This window comes from Sapajus apella, unplaced genomic scaffold, assembly GCF_009761245.1.
Source record: "Sapajus apella isolate SASKATOON/1434 unplaced genomic scaffold, GSC_monkey_1.0 scaffold2, whole genome shotgun sequence".
In the NCBI taxonomy this organism is placed as follows: domain Eukaryota; kingdom Metazoa; phylum Chordata; class Mammalia; order Primates; family Cebidae; genus Sapajus; species Sapajus apella.
This window is the reverse complement of record NW_022436942.1, coordinates 3,893,036-3,912,729: the sequence shown is the minus strand read 5'-3', so window position 1 is coordinate 3,912,729 and position 19,694 is coordinate 3,893,036.

Here is a 19,694-nt window from a genome sequence, read left to right as displayed (position 1 = left end):
AGTTTAGACCTGAGGAGTCATTCAAACATTAATTAGAAGACTGAGATTAATCAGTTAATATTCGTGGAGTTAAGACCTTAAACAATGGGGCAATTAAACATGCTGGCATACCCGGAGTCTGTGTTTATAAAACTACCTAGAAAGGTACTTTGGGAGAGTCTTGAGGATTGAGGGCTGGAAAACCAGCGTCTGTACCTGATAGGATCGCCCTCCTCCAAGACTCTACTTTCAGTTCCATTCCTCTAGTCCACATCATAAACCACCAATAAAACTGCCTTAAATCTCAGCTATTATGTCTGTTAAGCAAGGCTTTGCCTCAACTGTTACTCTCTCCTTTCTAACAAGGGCTGTCATCTGCAAGGTTTATTCCAGTCTCCACCTCCTAGCGCCAGGTGGAAGGAGCACAAGAGAGAAAGTGGAAGACAGGGAAGGCGAGAAAATGTGCCTACTCCATGTTGAGTACTAGCTAAATGTTTTGCATTTATTGTATCATCTTATTTCATCATCAGGACAACCTCATACGGTAAAATAGTTTTTACTGTTTTACAAATAAACAGATTTAGAGGTTAAAAGCTGGGCCCAAGTTAACATAGTTCAAAAGTGGTGTATCCTTCGTGTCAGATCATGTTCACTCTGCCCCCAGATCATCAGTGGCCCCCATTCCACTTGACATAAAAGCAAAATTCTCAAAATCCTACATGACCTTAAATTATTTGTTATCCCCTACCCTCTCACTTCTCTGAACTCTCATCCTACTGTTCTCCCTCACTTCCATAGATACACATTGGTTACCGGCTCTTCCTTGAAAATGCCAGGCAGGCTTTTTTCTCGGGGAATATGCACTTGCTACCCCTCTGTCTGGCACCTTATTTAAATTTTTGTTCTAAAGTGTTTTTAAAATGAGATCTTCCCTAAAAAGATCATCTTTGATACTGCAATTTCCCCTTGTCCCAAATCTATCGCTTGTCCTACTTTTTCTCCAAAGCTCTCATCACCCTCAATAATACACTATTTATTTTGTTTTCTTGTCTCTCTTTCTCCCACCAGAATGTAAGCTCCATGAGGGAATCAGTTTTGCTCTATTTACTACTAAATTTCCAGTGCCAAAAACAGTCTCTAACACAAGGCATTCAATAAATATTTGTGGAATGTTGAATGAGTGAATCACAGGAGCCTCTGTGGAGTCTAAATCCTAATCCATGAACTCTGTGACTCTAAATCTTAGAGTGTCGCAAACCTTCTGTCAGTCTTGTCTTCATCTTACAAAATCTGCTTTGAAACTCACTCCAGTCACCTGATAAGCCACATTCTGCACAGTCCAGAGACACTTATGTCGTACATAACAGATACAAGGAATTCTTAAATGAATTAATTTGCACTTACGTGTGTGTTACTCTGTGGTCACTCGAGCATAAATCACAGATTTATTTTGTTCAACATCAAGTACATGATAAGCTCTTGTTTTCTCCTACAGCTGTGAATATGATGTTCTTCCTATAGTTGGTGTTCCATACATCTTAAAAGGACTATAACATAGAACAGGGAAAAGCTTTATATAGCACTTTTATGCTGATTATAAAAATTCTGGCATTAGCAGAAACCTAATCCATCCACATGGTCTCAGTTATCAACTAGGCTCATGAGTCCCAAAGCAAATCTGCATCCAACCATTTGTTTCATGCACCCCCTACTGCAGCTTTACCTCAGACACTTTCTTCTTCCTTTTCACTTCCAAAGCATTTTATACATATGCTACGTCAGGTCTTTCTGCTGTTCAGTCCTGGGTACTTTCTTAGAAGCCAGCACCACCTCCTTGCAACAGTCCCTGTCTTTCTTTAACATAGAGCTAGCCAGGTGCAGTGGCTCACACCTGTAATCCCAGCACTTTGGGAGGCTGAAGTGGGCAGATCACCTGAGGTCAGGAGTTCAAGGCCAAACTGGCCAACATGGTGAAACCCTGTTTCTACTAAAAATACAAAAATTAACCAGCTGTGGTGGTGGGAGCCAGTAGTCCCAGCTACTCAGGAGGCTGAGGCAAGAGAATCACTTGAATCCAGGAGGTGGAGGTTGCAGTGAGCCAAGATCAGGCCATTGCACTCCAGCCTGGGCAACAAGAGTGAAATTTTATCTCAAAAAAACCAAATCAAAACAAAACATAGAGCTTACAGCAGTGGGTGAGTCTCAAGGGTAAATGCTTTAGGAATCACCTGCCATGCTTACCAAAAATGCAAGTTCCTAGGTCCCTCACCCAGATATTTTATTCAGTTCGTCTAAAGTAGACCAGTAATTTTCAGTTTTAACAAATCAAATGATCCTAAACTGGTGCTTCACTGTGTGCACATTGAGAACTCTGATGTAGATACTCAAATTCTTGGTACCTGTATTTTCTGCTGTCTTCAGGGGTTCCTCTTTCTCAAGCCTGGTGGCTCTCTTGAACAGTCTCCCCTGGCTCTCCTTTCCCTTGCCCTCTCCAACAACAAGCACACAGAACCAGACTGTGATCACAATGGGAAAAGGGAGAGGAAATAAGTATAAATGTGGGGATTCCAGGCCTGCTGTAAGCTATAACTGAAGTTTCTGCCCTCTACTGTTAGACTGTCCTGGAAAGGCAACCACGTACAAAGCTGCACATGTACACATCCTTTTTATCTGCTGTATGAAGACCATACTGGCCTTTCACAAGAAACCCTCTTCTGCAGATAGAATTAAAGCCAAAACAACAGGAGTACCCTTATGTTACCTGGGCTCTTACAAAAGGTGTAAAATGCTAGGACATCCTCAGAGTACTGCAAATGCTGAAGATTTACTTTAAGGCAATAAGAACACTTTAAAAAACCCTATCATCAGCCAGAGAGCTGCTGTTCAGTCCAGGAATTGACTGCACTTGTGATCCAGCAACAGGCTGTGGGGCCCTGCTCATCCCTTCATCAGCAACTATCCATTGCCTATAACTCTAGTAATTTTACCATTTTCATAAATCACCATCTGTCCACTGCTTTTTCATGGAGTCTTAGCTTCCATTGCTATCTGTGCTTCTAGTGTTCACTCTGTGACTAACATTCAAAGCATTCCAAGAGCGAGGATCTGGCCATGTCTGTCATTCACTGTTCAATAGGAAGAACCTTTATGGGACATGATTTTCCTGATTGGTGGCTGACCTTCTTTATGTCTGGCTAAAAGACCATTGTGTTAACTGTTTGTGTGCCAACCCTTAGTCCAGACAGTTGTGACCAGAGTAGCAGGACACAGAGGAGGGGAACTTGAGCAGTAGGAGCCACCTACGGTACTTTCATGGACTCTACTTCAGCACAACTTTTTGACTCTGGCAGGAATTTGAACAGATGAATTGGATGCTACCTTCTTCACTTACTCAGCACTTTGTCCTTACTGGACACTTATTTCATTATACTTTGTATACCTTTTTTGCAAATATGTGTTCCCATAACTGTTTAACGAGGTTGTAAATTCTTCCAGGCCCCTGTTTCTTTTAATTCCATGTTTTCTTGGTTCTTAGCATATATGGGTCCTCCGTAAATACTGTTGAAGTCAATGAAATTATAACAAACTTCAATCCTCTCTCTTCAGAGGCACTTCATTCTCATCAAGCCAATCTCCTGTACCATTTCTAAATGAATATTCTGTTATCACGGCAAATGCCTGTCCAAAGCCAATTTCTCCACCTTATTCCCTCTAACGAATTCCCTCTCTCAATTCTTCTGTCTTACTTGAGTGACATCATGGTCCTATTCTCCCATCTCACTTGAGTGATGTCATGGTCCTCCAGAACAGTTAGATTTGAAAGCTTAAATTAATTTTTAACCCACTCCTTATTAAAATTGGTCACAACTCCTTTTAGTTATACTTCCTGGCCAGGTGTGGTGGCTCAAAACCTATAATCCCGGCACTTTGGGAGGCCGAGGCAGGCTGATCACCTGAGGTCAGGAGTTCAAGACCAGCCTGACCAACATGGAGAAACCCTATCTCTACTAAAAATACAAAATTAGCCGGGCATGGTGTCACATGACTGTAATCCACAGCTACTTGGGAGGCTGAGGCAGGAGAACCGCTTGAACCCAGGAGGTGGAGGTTGTGGTGAGCCAAGATGGCACCATTGCACTCCAGCCTGGGCAACAAGAGCAAAATTCCATCTAAAAAAAAAAATTATACTTTCTGAGTATGTTTCCATATCTGTCTCTTCTGTATTCCTTCCTTCTCAGCTACATTTCTGTAACAACTTCTTCATTGACTTTCCTACCTCTTGGCTTTCTTTGTCTCAATTCAGTTCTATGATGTTGCCAAATTAACCTTCCTTCCACATGTCTTTTATCATCATCAAACATTTACTCTGTGCCTGCTCTATATAGGCTACTTGCATACTGGGTATATATTTGAACAGTGGAAAGAGTTATAAGCTAAGTACCAAATGAGTACCTAAAGATGATAAGTACCTTAGAAATTATAGGAGAAAATGATCTCTAATCCCAGTTAAGTCTCCCCTTCCCAGGACTTAATCTTGCTTACAAGTCTGTAATAACTTCTTACATCCAGCTGAATCCAGTCCAAATCTTAGAACATCCATAGTCAGGTACCATCCTGACCCTATGACTTTGTTTCCAAGCTTCTCAAAGCAGATAGATGCTCTCCTCATCTCAAGTGAATCCCCTCTATATACCACCAAAATTGGATATTTTATTTATGTCTCTGCTCCTTTTCTCACCCGGCACCTTTTTGCCTTTATCCTTGCTAAAATTCTCCCTCATTCAAGATGTAGAACAAGACCTATTTTCTCTATGAATGCTTTGTTGATTACGCTCCCTCATTTTTTAATCTCCCTCTTTATTGTTTTAGGTGGGCCAATTATGTCTCTCCAAGTAGATTCTAAAATCCTAGAGGCAAGAGCCGTATCTCAGGTGTGTGAACCCCACCCACCCGTAGAGCCTAGTTCATTGCAATTACTCAATAACCACATGAATACACATAATGTGCTTATCAGCAAGGTAAACGTGATGAAAGCAATGTTTGAGGAAGATTAGAATAGCAGCTACATGTAGAAAAGATTGGAAGGAAAAAAGACCTCAGGTAAGATATTTTGTGGATAGCATGACACTATGAAGTAGCGGTGGGTATGGTGCCCTGGCTTAATTTACTAGTCCTGTGAGCTAGAACAAATCCATAAATCTCTTCAAGCTTCATGTTTAAGAATGGAGTAATGTAATAATCGCTACCATTTATAAAACTCCTCCTATTAGCCAGACAAGATTTACGCTATTTTTATTTTATTTTATTTTTTATTGTACTTTAACTCCTGGGGTACATGTGCAGATCTTGTAGGATTGTTGCATAGGTACACACATGTCATGGTGGTTTGCTGTCTCCATCCCCATCACCTACATCAGGCATTTCTCCCAACGTTATCCCTCCCCAACCTCCCCACTCCCCCCACCCCCCGTCCCTCTCATAGCCAAAACAAGCAAAGGGGAAAGGATTCCCTGTTTAATAAATGGCATTGGGAAAATTGGCTAGCCATGTACAGAAAGCTGAAACTGGACCTCTTCCTTATACCTTACACTAAAATTAACTCCAGATGGATTAAAGATTTAAACATAAGACCTAACACCATAAAAACCCTAGAAGAAAACCTAGGCAAAACTATTCAGGACATAGGCACAGGCAAGGACTTTTCATGACTAAAACACCAAAGGCAATGGCAACAGAAGCCAAAATAGACAAATGGGATCTAATTAAACTTAAGAGTTTCTGAACATTTGACAAAGGACAAATACCCAGATGCTACAAAGAACTAAAGCAGATTTACAAGAAAAAAACAAACAAACCCATTCAAAAGTGGGCAAAGGACATGAATGGACACTTTTCAAAAGAAGACATTTATGAGGCCAACAAACATGGAAAAATGCCCATCATCACTGGTCATTAGAGAAATGCAAATGAAAACCACACTGAGATACCACCTCACACCAGTTAGAATGGCAGTCATTAAAAAACCTGGAGACAACAGATGCTGGAGAGGCTGTGGAGAAATAGGAACACTTTTACACTATTGGTGGGAGTGTAAATTAGTTCAACCATTGTGGAAGACAGTGTGGCGATTCCTCAAGGATCTAGAAATAGAAATTTCATTTGACCCAGCAATTCCTTTACTGGATATATACCCAATGGATTATAAATTGTTCCATTATAAAGACACATGCACACATATGTTCATTTTATTTATTTTTGAGATGGAGTTTCACTCTTGTCACTCAGGCTGGAGTGCAGTGGTGCAATCTCGACTCACTGCAACCTCTACCTCCTGGGTTCAAGTTATTCTCCTACCTCAACCTCCCGAGTAGCTGGGATTACAAGCACCCGTCACCATGCTCAGCTAATTTTTGTATTTTTAATAGAGACGGGGTTTCACCATGTTGGCCAGGCTGGTCTTGAACTCCTGACCTCAGGTGATCTGCCAGGCTCAGCCTCCCAAAGTGCTGGATTACAGGTGTGAGCCACCACGCCCAAGCAGATTTACACTATTTTAAATAAATAAATCTATTCCACATGTGTCCGCTTCCCAACTTCTTCCCTGCTCCCAGTGTAGTCCAAGCCATTACTGTCCTTCCCCCTAGACAGACAGTCAGCAGCTAACAGGTCTCCTTGCTTCTGCCCTTGTTCCTCTGTAATCTATTCTCCACAGAGCAGCCAGACTGGTTCTTTTACAAATGCAAAATGGGTCATGTGACCAGGTCAAGCTCTCTAATGGCTTCTTGTTGCACTCAGAATAAAATTCAAACTCCTTCAATCTATTTCATGATCTAGTTTTTGCCTACCTCTGATTGCACCGTTTGAGACTTATCTTCACTAGGCTTCAACTTCGGCTGCCTTTTTCTTCCTGGTACACACCGAGCTCATTCCTTCCTTAGGCCTGTGACTGCTCTTCTCAGTCCAGCATGCCCCTGCCAGCCAGGCTTTCTGTCTTTCAGGTGTCAGCTAAATACCACTGCTTCTGTGAAAGACACCCCATCACCAGGTCTAAATCAGCACTCCTCACCTTATCCCCTAACTCCACCTTTCAATGAGTCTCACTTTCACATAGTGGCCTGTGTTATTCTTATATTTAGCACTTAACATATCTTAAATTATCTTGATCATTTGTTGATTGCTTGTCTGTTTCCCCCCCTGAAATATAAATTTCATGAGCCAGGTACCACTGAATCCTCAATGTCCAGAGAAATCCTGGCACATAGTAGTCACTTAATAAAGATTTGTTGATAAGTTGCTATAAAGAAAATAATAGGACTAATAATCCACTCTAAGTGAGGTCTCTGCAAGTCAATTTAGGTCTCTTGGTTTTGCTTCTGTCTACATAATGCAAGAGTACTTCATTTATGCCAGACATGGTGGCTCACACCTGTAATCCCAGCACTTTGGGAGGCCAAGGCAAGAGAATTGCTTGAGTCCAGGAGTTTGAGACCAGCCTGGCAAATGGTAACATGGCAAAACTCCATCTCTACAAAAAATACAGAAATTAACCAGGCGTGGTAGTGTGTGCCTGTGGTCTTGGCTTTAGGGAAGGGGGGGATTGCTTGAGCCCAAGAGTCAAGGCTAAAGTGAGCTGTGATCACGCCACTACTGCATTCCAGCCTAACTGATGAGCGTGACCCTCTTTAAAAAAAAAAAAAAAAAAAAAAAAAGATACTTTAGTTTGTTTTAAAGAATATCAGAAATCAGAAGTATTTTTAAAAACCATTTCTTTCTAATTTCCCAAGGATGTGCTAATTGGACTCCCTACTGATTACAAGCCTGATTTTCCTACTTTCTGTCTCTTCTCTCTAATCACAGTTATTGGATATGTTGTCAGGTGCTTATATTCCATTCATGGTAATATGTATTGAAATAGAGCTTTATTTGCGCACATCAGTTTAGCATGGAGTCTAGGAGCGTTAACTCTTTGGAAACAGACATCTCATTTAGGATCCATAGATCATCAGTTTAATGAAGCAAGTCACCTTTGAGCTAAATTCTTTTTGGAAGGTTCTACCTTGTGAAATAATTTTTTATATAAGATGCCTATAAATGTAGAGAGTTGGTAAATGGAAATATAAATATTTCACTTTACCCTGAATTATTTTCATAAATAATTCTAATGTCTGCATAAATTAATTCTGTTCTAATATATGTAAACCTCAACAAACTCAAACACTGCCATTTGTCACAGGCCCTTTAGAAGCCAATATTAGCAGGCTAGGTATGGTGGCTCATGCCTGCAATCTCAGCACTTTGAAAGGCCGAGGCAGGCAGATCACTTGAGGTCAGGTGCTCAAGACCAGCCTGGCCAACATGGTGAAATCCCATCTCTACTAAAAGTACAAAAATTAGCTGGGCGTGGTGGTGGGCACTTGTAATCCCAGAGACTCGTGAGGCTGTGGCAGGAGAATCGCTTGAACCCAGGAGGTGGAAGTTGCTTAGAGCCAAGATTGTGCCACTGCACTCCAGCCTGGGCAACAGAGCGAGACTGTCTTAAAATAAAAATAAAAATTAAAAAAAAAAAGCCAGTATTCAATATTAGCTAATCTAATACATTAACGACATTTTATTCATTCAGTAAGTCAATAGGTATTTTTTTTTTACTGAGCACTTACAATATGCCAGCTACCCTTTTTGATATTTGGGATGCACTGATATACCAAACAGACAAATATCTCTGCTATCTTGGAACTCACATTCTAAGGCAGTACTCCTCAGACTTTTTGATGTTGGGATCATTTCACATATTTAGAAGTTATTTATTTAAAATAACAATAATAAACCCATCACATATTAACATAAATAACATTATTATGAAAACAATTATATTTTTAAAAATATAGTGAGAAAAGTGTCACTGTTTTAACATATTTGCAAATCCTTAATGCCTTGTTTAATAGAAGAAGCTGGATTCTCATATCTGCTCCTGTATTCTATCTGTTTAGATATCACATATAATCTCTGGAAAACTCCATTGTATACTCATGAGAGAAATGAACATGAAAAAGGAAAATAACATCTCACATCTCAGTATTATTACGATTATAGATTTGACCTTCCAGACCTCCTGAAAATGTCTTAGGACCCCCACGAAGGGTGCCTGTACCACGCTTTGAGAACTGCTGTTTTAAAGAAATTTTTATGAATTTTTTTTTTTGCTAACAAAATAGGGCCAAATTTAAGAAAGACTAATGCAATAATGCAATTTCCTGAAACTATTGTTTTATTCTTCAGAACAGGTTATCTGATAATGGTAACCAGGAGAGATTATCATTAAGATAAAATTTAAAGTAAAATAGATGCCCCAAATAATGCATTTCTTTGCAATAACTGAAAATTCTTGTTTCTAAGTCAGTCTTGTGTTCTTGAGCATCTTGAAGTACTTTACAAATGTTAATTAATTGAACATCCCAAGAGGCCAATAAAATGTTTCCAAATAAATTTTTTGTGCATTTTGTAAACAGTTTAACTGACAGGGTAGCAGGGCTTGTTCTAGCTTGAAGGAAAGCTGTGAGGTAAACCAAAGAATTATTGTGTATTTATTTATTGTGACTATAAACACACTACCTTGTCTCCAGACTTTTTTTTTTTTTTTTTTTTTTTTTAGACAGAGTCTCGCTTTGTTGCCCAGGCTGGAGTGCAATGGTGCAATCTTGGCTCACTGCAACCTGTGCTCACTGCAAACTCCACCTCCCAGATCCAAGAGATTTTTCTGCCTTAGCATCCCATGTAGCTAGGATTACAGGTACCCACCGCCATGCCCAGCTAAGTTTTACATGTTTAGGACAGATGGGGTTTTACACTGTTGGCCAGGCTGGTCTCAAACTCCTGACCTCAGGTGATCTGCCCACCTTGCCCTCCCGAATTGTTGGGATTACAGGCATGAGCCACCATGTCTGGCCCAGACTGTTACAATATACCATGTTTGTCAGGAGAATGCACTACACTGTTTTAATGAAAGTTACTACTCACAATGTCTTGACAATATTTGATTTCATTTTGTTTTTCACACCTTCTTTCCTTCCTATCTTGTTCTGTCCCTTCTTCCCTCCTTCCCGCCTTCCTGTCTGCTTCCATCCTTCCTTCCTTAATGTTTTCAGGAAAAAAAAGCCAAAACTATGAAATTCCTCCAGACTTAATTTAATCACGAAATCTTAGCATACCTCCATGAAACATTCAGTTCTCTAGAAGTCATTAAGTGACCTCAAACTCATTGTATCCCATCCACTGATGTTCAAGTCAGCCACAATAAAATCTTGTCACTCCTCTGTTCAAAACCTCCAGTAGTTTCCCATCTCATTCAAAGGCAAAACCCTCAGATGACCATAAAGGGCCTCTTACATTTCCAATTCCATGTCCTACTCCTTTCCCCCTTGTTTGAGCTTTTATTGTCACACCGACCTCCTCTTGTTCCCTGAACGTACCAGTAAGACACCCACCTCAGGGCCTTTTCACCTGCTGTTCTCCCTACCTGGAAGGCTCTTTCTCCAGATAACCCATGATCTGCTCCCTTACCTCTTTCAGCTCTGTGCTGAAATGCCACTTTCTTTTTTTTTTTTTTTGAGACGGAGTTTCACTCATGTACCCAGGGTTGGAGTGCAATGGCTCGATCTCGGCTCACCGCAACCTCCGCCTCCTGGGTTCAGGCAATTCTCCTGCCTCAGCCTCCTGAGTAGCTGGGATTACAGGCACGCACCACCATGCCCAGCTAATTTTTTTTTGTATTTTTAGTAGAGATGGGGTTTCACCATGTTGACCAGGATGGTCTCGATCTCTTGACCTCATGATCCACCCGCCTCGGCCTCCCAAAGTGCTGGGATTACAGGCTTGAGCCACTGCGCCCGGCCTGAAATGCCACTTTCTCAGTGAGGTCTTTCCTGACCACCTTATTCTTAAAAAATGAAACTTCCATCCCAGAACTCTCTTTTCTTTATCTGCATATTTTCCCATATAACTTATCACCATCTGTCATACAATATGTTTCACTTATTTATTTGTTCATAGTCTGTCTTCCCCCAACTAGAAAATGTATAAGAGCAGGAATTTGTGTCTGTTTTGCTCACTGTGGATTTCCCATCACTAGAATACATAATAGATACTCAAAAAATATTTGTTAAATGAAAAAAATAAAGAAATCTCAAAATTCACTTTCACATGTTTCAGAATGAATAAGAATGTAGCCAACTAAGAAAACATGCTAAAATGTAATAAATAGGTATTTCCAGAAAATCATTCTGACATAGCTTTTTCATCAATAATCATGGATAAGTGTATATTCCATTCAACTTTTTCTGCTGGCTTCAGAATATTATACAGCTTATATTTTTGTTTGTATTTTTTTAAGTGTATGGCAGGACTACCAAAATGAATTCTGTTAATAGATAAATTTGTGAGCAGAGTGCAAATTCTCCTCTTGATTTTATATGAGAGAAGGCACTTGACTACCTTTAAACCTATCTTGTTTATTTCTAATTTTCTCTTTATGGTTTAAGAAAGCTATTGGCCTAAAATCAGTTTTATCAAAACAAACAAAATAAACTCTCAATAACCAATCTAATTTTCTAACTGAAAATGTGTTATGAGTAAAGGTACTTATGTATTATAAAATCAAAGAGCACATACTGAGCAATTGTATATAATTTTTGATAAGAGTTTGAAAAGTCAAAGTTCAGAAAATAGAGGTAAGAATGAAAAACTGAGTCTTCCATGGTTTGAATGTGTCCACCAGACAGCATATGTTGGAAACTTAATCCCCAGTGTAACAATGTTAAAAAGCAGGACCTTTAAGGAGTGATTAAGCCATGAGGGCTCTGCCCTCATGAATGGATTAATTATCCAGGGAGTGGGTTTCTTATAAAAGAACAAATGTGGCTCCCTTTTGTTTCTTTCTCTTCTTCTCTCTTTGCCCTTCCATCATGGCACGGTGCAGCAAGAAGGCCCTTGCCAGAAGCCAGCCCCCAGTATTGGACTTCCCAGCCTCCACAGCCATGAGATAATAGATTTCTGTTTATTTTAAATTACCCAGTTTCGCTGGGCACAGTGCTTATGCCTGTAATCCCAGCACTTTGGGAGGCCGAGGTACGCAGATCACCTGAAGTCAGGAGTTTGAGATTGGCCTAGCCAACATGGTGAAACCTCGTCTTTACTAAAAATACAAAAATAGGCCAGGTGTTGTGGCGGTTGCCTACATTCCCAGCTACTTGGGAGCTGAGGCAGGAGAATCACTTGCACCTGGGAGGCAGAGGTTGCAGTGAGCCGACATTGTGCCACTGCACTCCAGCTGGGTGACACAGCAAGACTCAATCTCAAAAAATAAATAACCAGTTCCACGTATTTTTTACAGCAGGACAAAATGGACCAATACAGAGTCTAAGTCTAATTAATACTGGGAATGTGCACATGCGTGTGGATGGTGGGGGAGTATATTGTGTGTGTAGACCTCACCAACCCTCAATAATGGCTGGCAGTGGTAGCATCAAGTTTAGCAGCTCTGAACTAGCAAACTGTTGAGATGTATTTAACTGTGAGGATATCTACAAGTCATTTGTAACCCATGTTAAAGTACTTCACACTTCAGTTGGCTTAAAATTTTCAATTCATGCTCAAGGTTACCCCTAGCACAATGCTTCTCAAGCTGCCTTGAATTATCATATGGCTTCCATGAGTGGGAGTTGTAGTTAGTTCCCATGGAAGCATATTATTAATGTGATTATCCTTAATCATTTGTGTCTCAGAGAGAAAAGACTGAGAATTATTGGTCTGATTCATTTTCTAAGGAAAATTAGAAACCCTACAAAATAAAGAAGAAAGCAAGCACAACTTTGATGTCATTATTAATAAGCTGGTGGGCCATCATTTTCAAATAATTTGAGAGTGAAACACTTGAAAGCCATTCATCATGACCATGGTTTCAGGTGGTTAGAAGCAAGCTGCTGTAATGCATATAGGTTCACAGGGTGAAATGGGAGTTTTAAAATTTCCAAATGGTGCAATATTATGCATTGACTCATTAACATATGAAACTCAACATCCAAAGGTAGATCACTTTTGGTTTTCTTTCAAATCTAAGATCTTTCAGAGCATCTGAGAAAAACAAAAAGTATTACCTTATAAGAGAACCTGGGGCTGATTCGGCTTCCAGTAACATCCCTACACAAAATAGTAAACAATGTGTAGAGTAGTTATTATTTTTCCTTATGTGCTGTTAAAGAAACAAGCTGTTATGTAGCTGTATCTTGTATGTGATTCCATTGCTATAAATTAAAGAAAGAGGCCGAGTGCAGTGGCTCATGCCTGTAATCCCAGCACTTTGGGATGCTGAGGTGTGTGGATCATGAGGTCAGGAGATTGAGACTATCTTGGCCAACATGGTGAAACCTCATCTCTACTGAAAATACAAAAATTAGCTGGGTGTAGTGGTGTGCATCTGTAATAACAGCTACTCGGGAGGCTGAGGCAGGTGAATCACTTAACTCAGAAAGTGGAGATTGTAGAGAGCCAAGATCGCGCCAGTGCACTCCAGCCTGGCGACAGAGCAAGATGAGAGAGAGAGAGAGAGAGAGAGAGAGAGGAGGGAGGGAAGGAGGGATGGAGGGAGGGAGGAAGGAAGGAAGGAGTGTAGTATTGCTATGACAGTAGCTTACCATAAAGAGCTGTAATAAATAAATCATGACGTGTATAAATGCAAGACACTGACACACATACTCAATACTAACACTGAAATGTGTATGTAGTTTTATAATGATAATGCACATAATTTCTCATCTAAGCTTTTGCACTGGGTTCCTAACTAGTCCCCTCAACTATGATTTTTCCTACTTCAAATTCACTTCATGCTATTTTCAGACTAATCTTGAAGTACACTGCTGACATCCCTCCCTTGTTTAGAAATCATAAATGCCTACAGCATTAGGACCTATAGAATAAAGTTCAAACCTGAGTATGCTATTTCAACTACATTTGCCACTACCCTTTCCCTTAAGGTGCCTTACTTGAAGCTAAACTTCTCCACTCCTGTAGTTGTCCTGCCACTATGATTTTTCCCCACTGCTGGGAATTCTTGTTTCATGTCAGAATCCTCCATTTTTAAGAATTAGCAAAGCAGATTCTAATGGGGAGACAGTTCTAGACCCTTGTGTTATACCTATTCCTTGGATTTATGGGAAAGTGAAAACTCCCCAAAAATGCAAATATTTGCCTGCTATTTTTACAGTATTCTCTCTGATGTATTTTTATCATAGCCTCAGAAACTTTCGTGACAACATAATACATTCAAAACACTGTAAAAGTCCCATTTTCAGAGAATATGTCTGGGGGAAGCAATCCCCCCTTCACATGCAACTTGGCACCCTCTTCAAGGCTCTTCTCAGATGACACTGTCATCATAAAGCCTCATCTCTGATTCTCTCAGTAAGAAATGATTTTCTACTTCTTTGCAGAGTTTACAGGGGAAAAAAAAGAAACAATTTCCACTCCCTTTGACTCTCATTATACTTTATATCCATTTCTACTATTCACTTAAACATCTGTGTGGCCTCTGAGTGTCTGGTGCTGAAACTGAAAGAGTAAGAAGCATCCTGCTGCTAAGCACTTAACTCTCTTATGTGTTAGTTGTGTTTGGAAGAGTCCTTTCAGTGTGCAAAAAACAGGCACACCCAGGCTACCTCCTAATCAGTAGCAATATATTGTGAAGCTCTGCAGGAAAGTGAAAGAACAAGAAAGTGTCTCAATAGCCACATCAATTGAGAAAAGAACCTTTCCCAGGATACAGCTATGCTTGGGCCCCTCCAGGCTCAGAAGCACTAGCTGTCTGCCTCCGCTGGCCATCCTCATCTCTTCAACTCAAGCAACACATCATCAGTTACCCTTTGTTCTTTTCTGCTATCACCATGACTTAGCAACCTTCCATCTCTGCTTCTCAACTCCAGCAACATTATCAACAAGTTTACTCTCTCTGCATGTCTAATTCAAATTTCTGGAGGTTGAATTTGAACTAGCTAGCTAGTAAGTGACTTATCAGCATTGAACTCCTGTATTGGGCAGAGTTCATGCCCCAGACCAGCTCTGGAAATAGGTTGTCCATCTCAGATCCAATCTTCTAAGTATTAGGATACATAATGTATATATGAAATAATTCTAACTTTAAAAAAAATCTAGGTGAACTAAGTCATGTCCCCACAGTTTCTGCATTTTGCATGCCTGCAGAATTAGCACCACATGGATGCCACAAGGTTTATGGTTTGTACCTTCCATAGTGGCAGGTCCAGTTGCACTTGGACCCACTTGAGTCATGGCTGGGGTGACCAAGGAGCATTGCACCAGAATCCACAGAGACTCAATGTGGCTCTGAGCAGTGGGTTCATGAAAACTGACCCAGGCCTGTTCCCTTGAACCATTGTGCCATTCTAGAATCTGGGCCTGTGATAGGAGGGGCAGTCTCTAAGGGCTCTGAAATGCCTTTGGGCACATACTCCCATTGTTTTGATGAATAGCACCTAGCTCCCTTCTATCTGTATTAATCTCCTTCGACAACAGTCACTTGGCTACACCCTTGACTTGTTCTTCTGAATACCTTTTTATTCTCTACAGGGCCAGGCTTAAAACTTTCAAATTCTTTTCATTCTGCATCTCTTTTAATTATAAATTTTGTCTTTAAGTCATTTTTTTCCTTTTGTATCTTACTGTATGTTGTTAAAAGTAGCCACACAGCTTCTTCAATATTTTGCTTAGAAATGTTTTTCCACCAGATATGGTAGCTCACTGCATTTAAATTCCACCTTCCATAAAGCCCTAGAGTATGGACACAATCTGGTCAAGTTCTTTGCCAATTTATAACAAAAATGGCCTGTAGTCCAGTTTTCAATAAATGATCTCTCATTTCCATCTGAGACCTTATCAGAATGGAATGGCCTTTACTGTCCATCTATCCACCACATTTTGATCATGGCCACTTAAGTAATCTCTAAGAAGTTCTACACTTTCCCTACAACTTTCCTTGTTTTTTGAACCCTCACCAAAATTGTCCTGAATGCTCCACTCACAGCAATTTAGACTTTTTCTAGCCTGCTCCTCCAAATTCTTCCTGCCGCTACCCATTACCCAGTTTCAAGACTGCTTCCACATTTTCAGGTATTTCTCATAGCAACAGCCCCACTTCACCCCACCTCTTGATACAATTTTTTATCTTACTCCATTTTATGCCGCTATAATAGAATAACACAAGTTGGAAATTTTATAATAAAAAGCAATACATGTTTCACGCTCCTGAAGGCTGGGAAGTCCATTATCACAGTGCCAGCATCTTTCAAAGGCCTTCTCGCTGTGTTATTCATTGTGGAAGGCAGAAAGGTAAGAGAGCAAGAGAGAGCAAGAAAAGAAATGGTCGAAATGCATACTTTTATTAAAACCCCACTCCTGAGATAACGGCATTAATTCATTCACGAGAGCAGAGCCCTTATGACCTAATCATATCTTAAAAATCCCACTTCCTAACATTGTTGCATTGGAGATTAAGTTTCTAACACACAAACTTTGACACAGTCAAACCATAGCAGGTGGCTATCAATATATTAGACAATCAGAGCATTGCTTGTCAGAGCAGACCTTTATTATAGTTGTATGTATTGTTTTATATCCCCTACTTGATTGTAAGTCCCTTAAAGACACAATCATGTTCCATTGGTCTTTGCATTCTTCATAGAGAGTACCTTAGCAGTATATGCTCAATAAAAATATATTAACATGTACCCAGATTATGCCCTGAATATAAACCTGATCCCTCCTAACAAAATACTGTGAAGTATAATCTGGCATTGGTTACTCTTCATGGTGGTTATTTATTACCCCTGTTCTCAGTAACAGTCACATTAAAATAGAGTTTTCCTATTTCATATGTAATTCTAGCCAGAGGGCACAAAGCCGCAACTAAAGGTAGGAGTGGAGGTGGGGGTAGTTCGTCATTTGCTTTTTTTTTTTTTGAAACAGGGTTTCACTCTTGATGCCCAGGCTGGAGTGCAATGGTGTGATCTCGGCTCACTGTAACCTCCACCTCCTGGGTTCAAGTGATTCTCCTGCCTCAGCCCCTCTGAGTAGCTGGGATTACAGGCGCCGCCACCAAGCCCAGCTAATTTTTTGCATTTTTAGTAGAGATGGGGTTTTACCATGTTGGCCAGGCTGGTCTTGAACTCCTGACCTCAGGTGATCCGCCTGCCTTGGCCTCCCAAAGTGCTGAGATTACAGGTGTGAGCCACCATGCCTGGCCATCCTTTGCTTTTTGTATACACTATGAAATATGTTATAAACAGTTTTATAAGATTTCATCAGAGCCTAGTGCCCCTGCATACATAAGAAATGCTTAAGTAATTACAAAGTAATGTTTTAAATGTAGTAAAAAAAAAAAAAAATTCAGGGGTGGAGCAAGAATGTGAAACAAAGTTTCTATCTTAGGCCTCTCAAGCACTAGTCTAGTGGAACTCTGAGTTGGCAGCCATCTAGAGGGGCCACGTTAAGACCTAGATGACATCTTTAAAAACAGAGATATACTAATGTATCTTCTGTTTTATGTTTTTCTCTTTCAGTAATTTGTTGTTTCCTCTTTTTTATGTCTTCTGGATTGTATTTCTAGGTAGCAGTCCTATCTTCATTAAAGCAAAACATTTTTGTTTTTATTGTCTTTAATACTATTCTCCTGGAACATTTTTATCATTAGGTTCTTTCTCATATTCTTCTTGTATTAAGTTCTGAGTTTATACTCTACAAGGTTTCTTTATTTCTCTGACAGAAATTATTCATAACTGTATTTTGTCATACATATTTTTATATGTGCATATTTCTTTTAGTAATGATTCTTTCCTGAAAGGAATACCAATAAAGATAAGTCCATAAAAGATGTAAAATGTTTATGTAAAATCTCATTTTACTTTCAAAACACTTATCAAATGTGAATGCTCTCACCCCAAAGAAAATGATTTATTTGCTTTTCTTGCATGATTACCTCAGTATGTGAAAAGAGAAACACAAAATCATTTTGTTAGACATTTAGTTTGAAATTTTTTCATTAGAAACATTGCTGCTTGAACTGAAAGAATGAGAAGAATGAGCGTAACATTCCCAGTAAGAAATTTTTTTATGGATATATGCAACAGCACTAATTTATGTTTCAATTAGAATAATTCTAGTCTAAAACATTAACAAATTAAAATTAAATAAATGAATATTTTCCCTTTCTACTGGAAAAATAAATTAGGAGGAATTGTTCAGTCAGCTCTATTTCAGTATATGATCCAGCAATTTTAACCTCTTCTGTTGACTTGAGAAATTATATACATAGTTTTGTTATGTATATACATGTTTTGTTACCCAAGTAATTCAGGTACCTATGACATAGCTCTCCAATATTATGCATAATGTAGCACCACCACTAGCCTCGATTTGTATTCAGCAAGTCTTTGTCTCAAAGCATCCGTGCAGTTAACAGAGATAAACATATTTACCCAAAGCTTTACATACTACCCTGAATTTTCCATAATGAAAATATTAATAGCCCAAATGGCATTCTATTTTATCACTAAATGTTCTTGCTGTTTATTATTTGTCGATTAAGCAATGATGATCATGGGCATCAACTAATACCATCAACATACAAAGAGCCCTTCACAAATCTCAGTATCACACACCATCTGTGCACTGCTCCTGCAGGATTCTGTAGGAGCTAACAATATGTTTTAGAGTAAGAGCTACCCTGTGTTTGAAAATTTCTCTTTTTTTTTTTTTTTCTTTTTTTTAAAAATCATTTTCTGTGTTTATTTGGGAACAAGGACTTGTGATGTTCAACAGCATCATTTGCTTTCATTTTAGGAGATAATTTTCTTTCCTTCTTTTTTTAAGATGGAGGCTCACTCTGTTGCCCAGGCTGTAGTCCAGTGGTACAATCTCGACTCACTGCAACTTCACCTCCCACATTCAAGCAATTCTCCTGCCTCAGCCTCTGGAGTAGCTGGGACTACAGGCCCATGCCACCATGCCCAGCTCACTTTTGAATTTTTAGTAGAGACAGGGTTTCACCATGTTACCCAGGCCAGTCTCAAACTCCTGACCTCAAGTCAAAGTGCTGGGATTACAGGTGGGAGCCACTGTGGCTGACCAAAAGATAATCTTTTTTTTTTTTTCAGGCCCCAAGCTAAGTGACTTTAAAGGTAGATACAATTTATTTTATAACAGCCTAAAGTAGAAGCACAGGTAGTAACTGAGCTAGGCCCTCAACTTTCTCATTCATATTTAGAGTAGAAAGGCGTGGTGAAAGAATTGGACAACCTTACTTTTACTTTCTAGTTTGTTCTCTGAAGGGAAAGTTTCCTTTTAAGTACTCAGAGCAATCTTCAGAAATTAGCTCCCCCTAGTAACTCAGGAACCCACAGACTTCCTACCTCTGGTTTTGCTGTTCTTAAGGATCCACACTGCTTTTTTTTTTTCTTTTCTCCTTCTCTGCCTCAGTGTACTATTCAACCAAAGGATAATGTGTACATCCATGATAAAAAGGAAGGTTAATACTAAAATTATTTGTAGAAATTTACATTTGGAAGCCAGGCACGGTGGCTCACGCCTGTAATCCTAGCACTTTGGGAGGCTGAGGCAGGCGGATCATGAGGTCAGGAGTTCAAGACCAGCCTGACCAA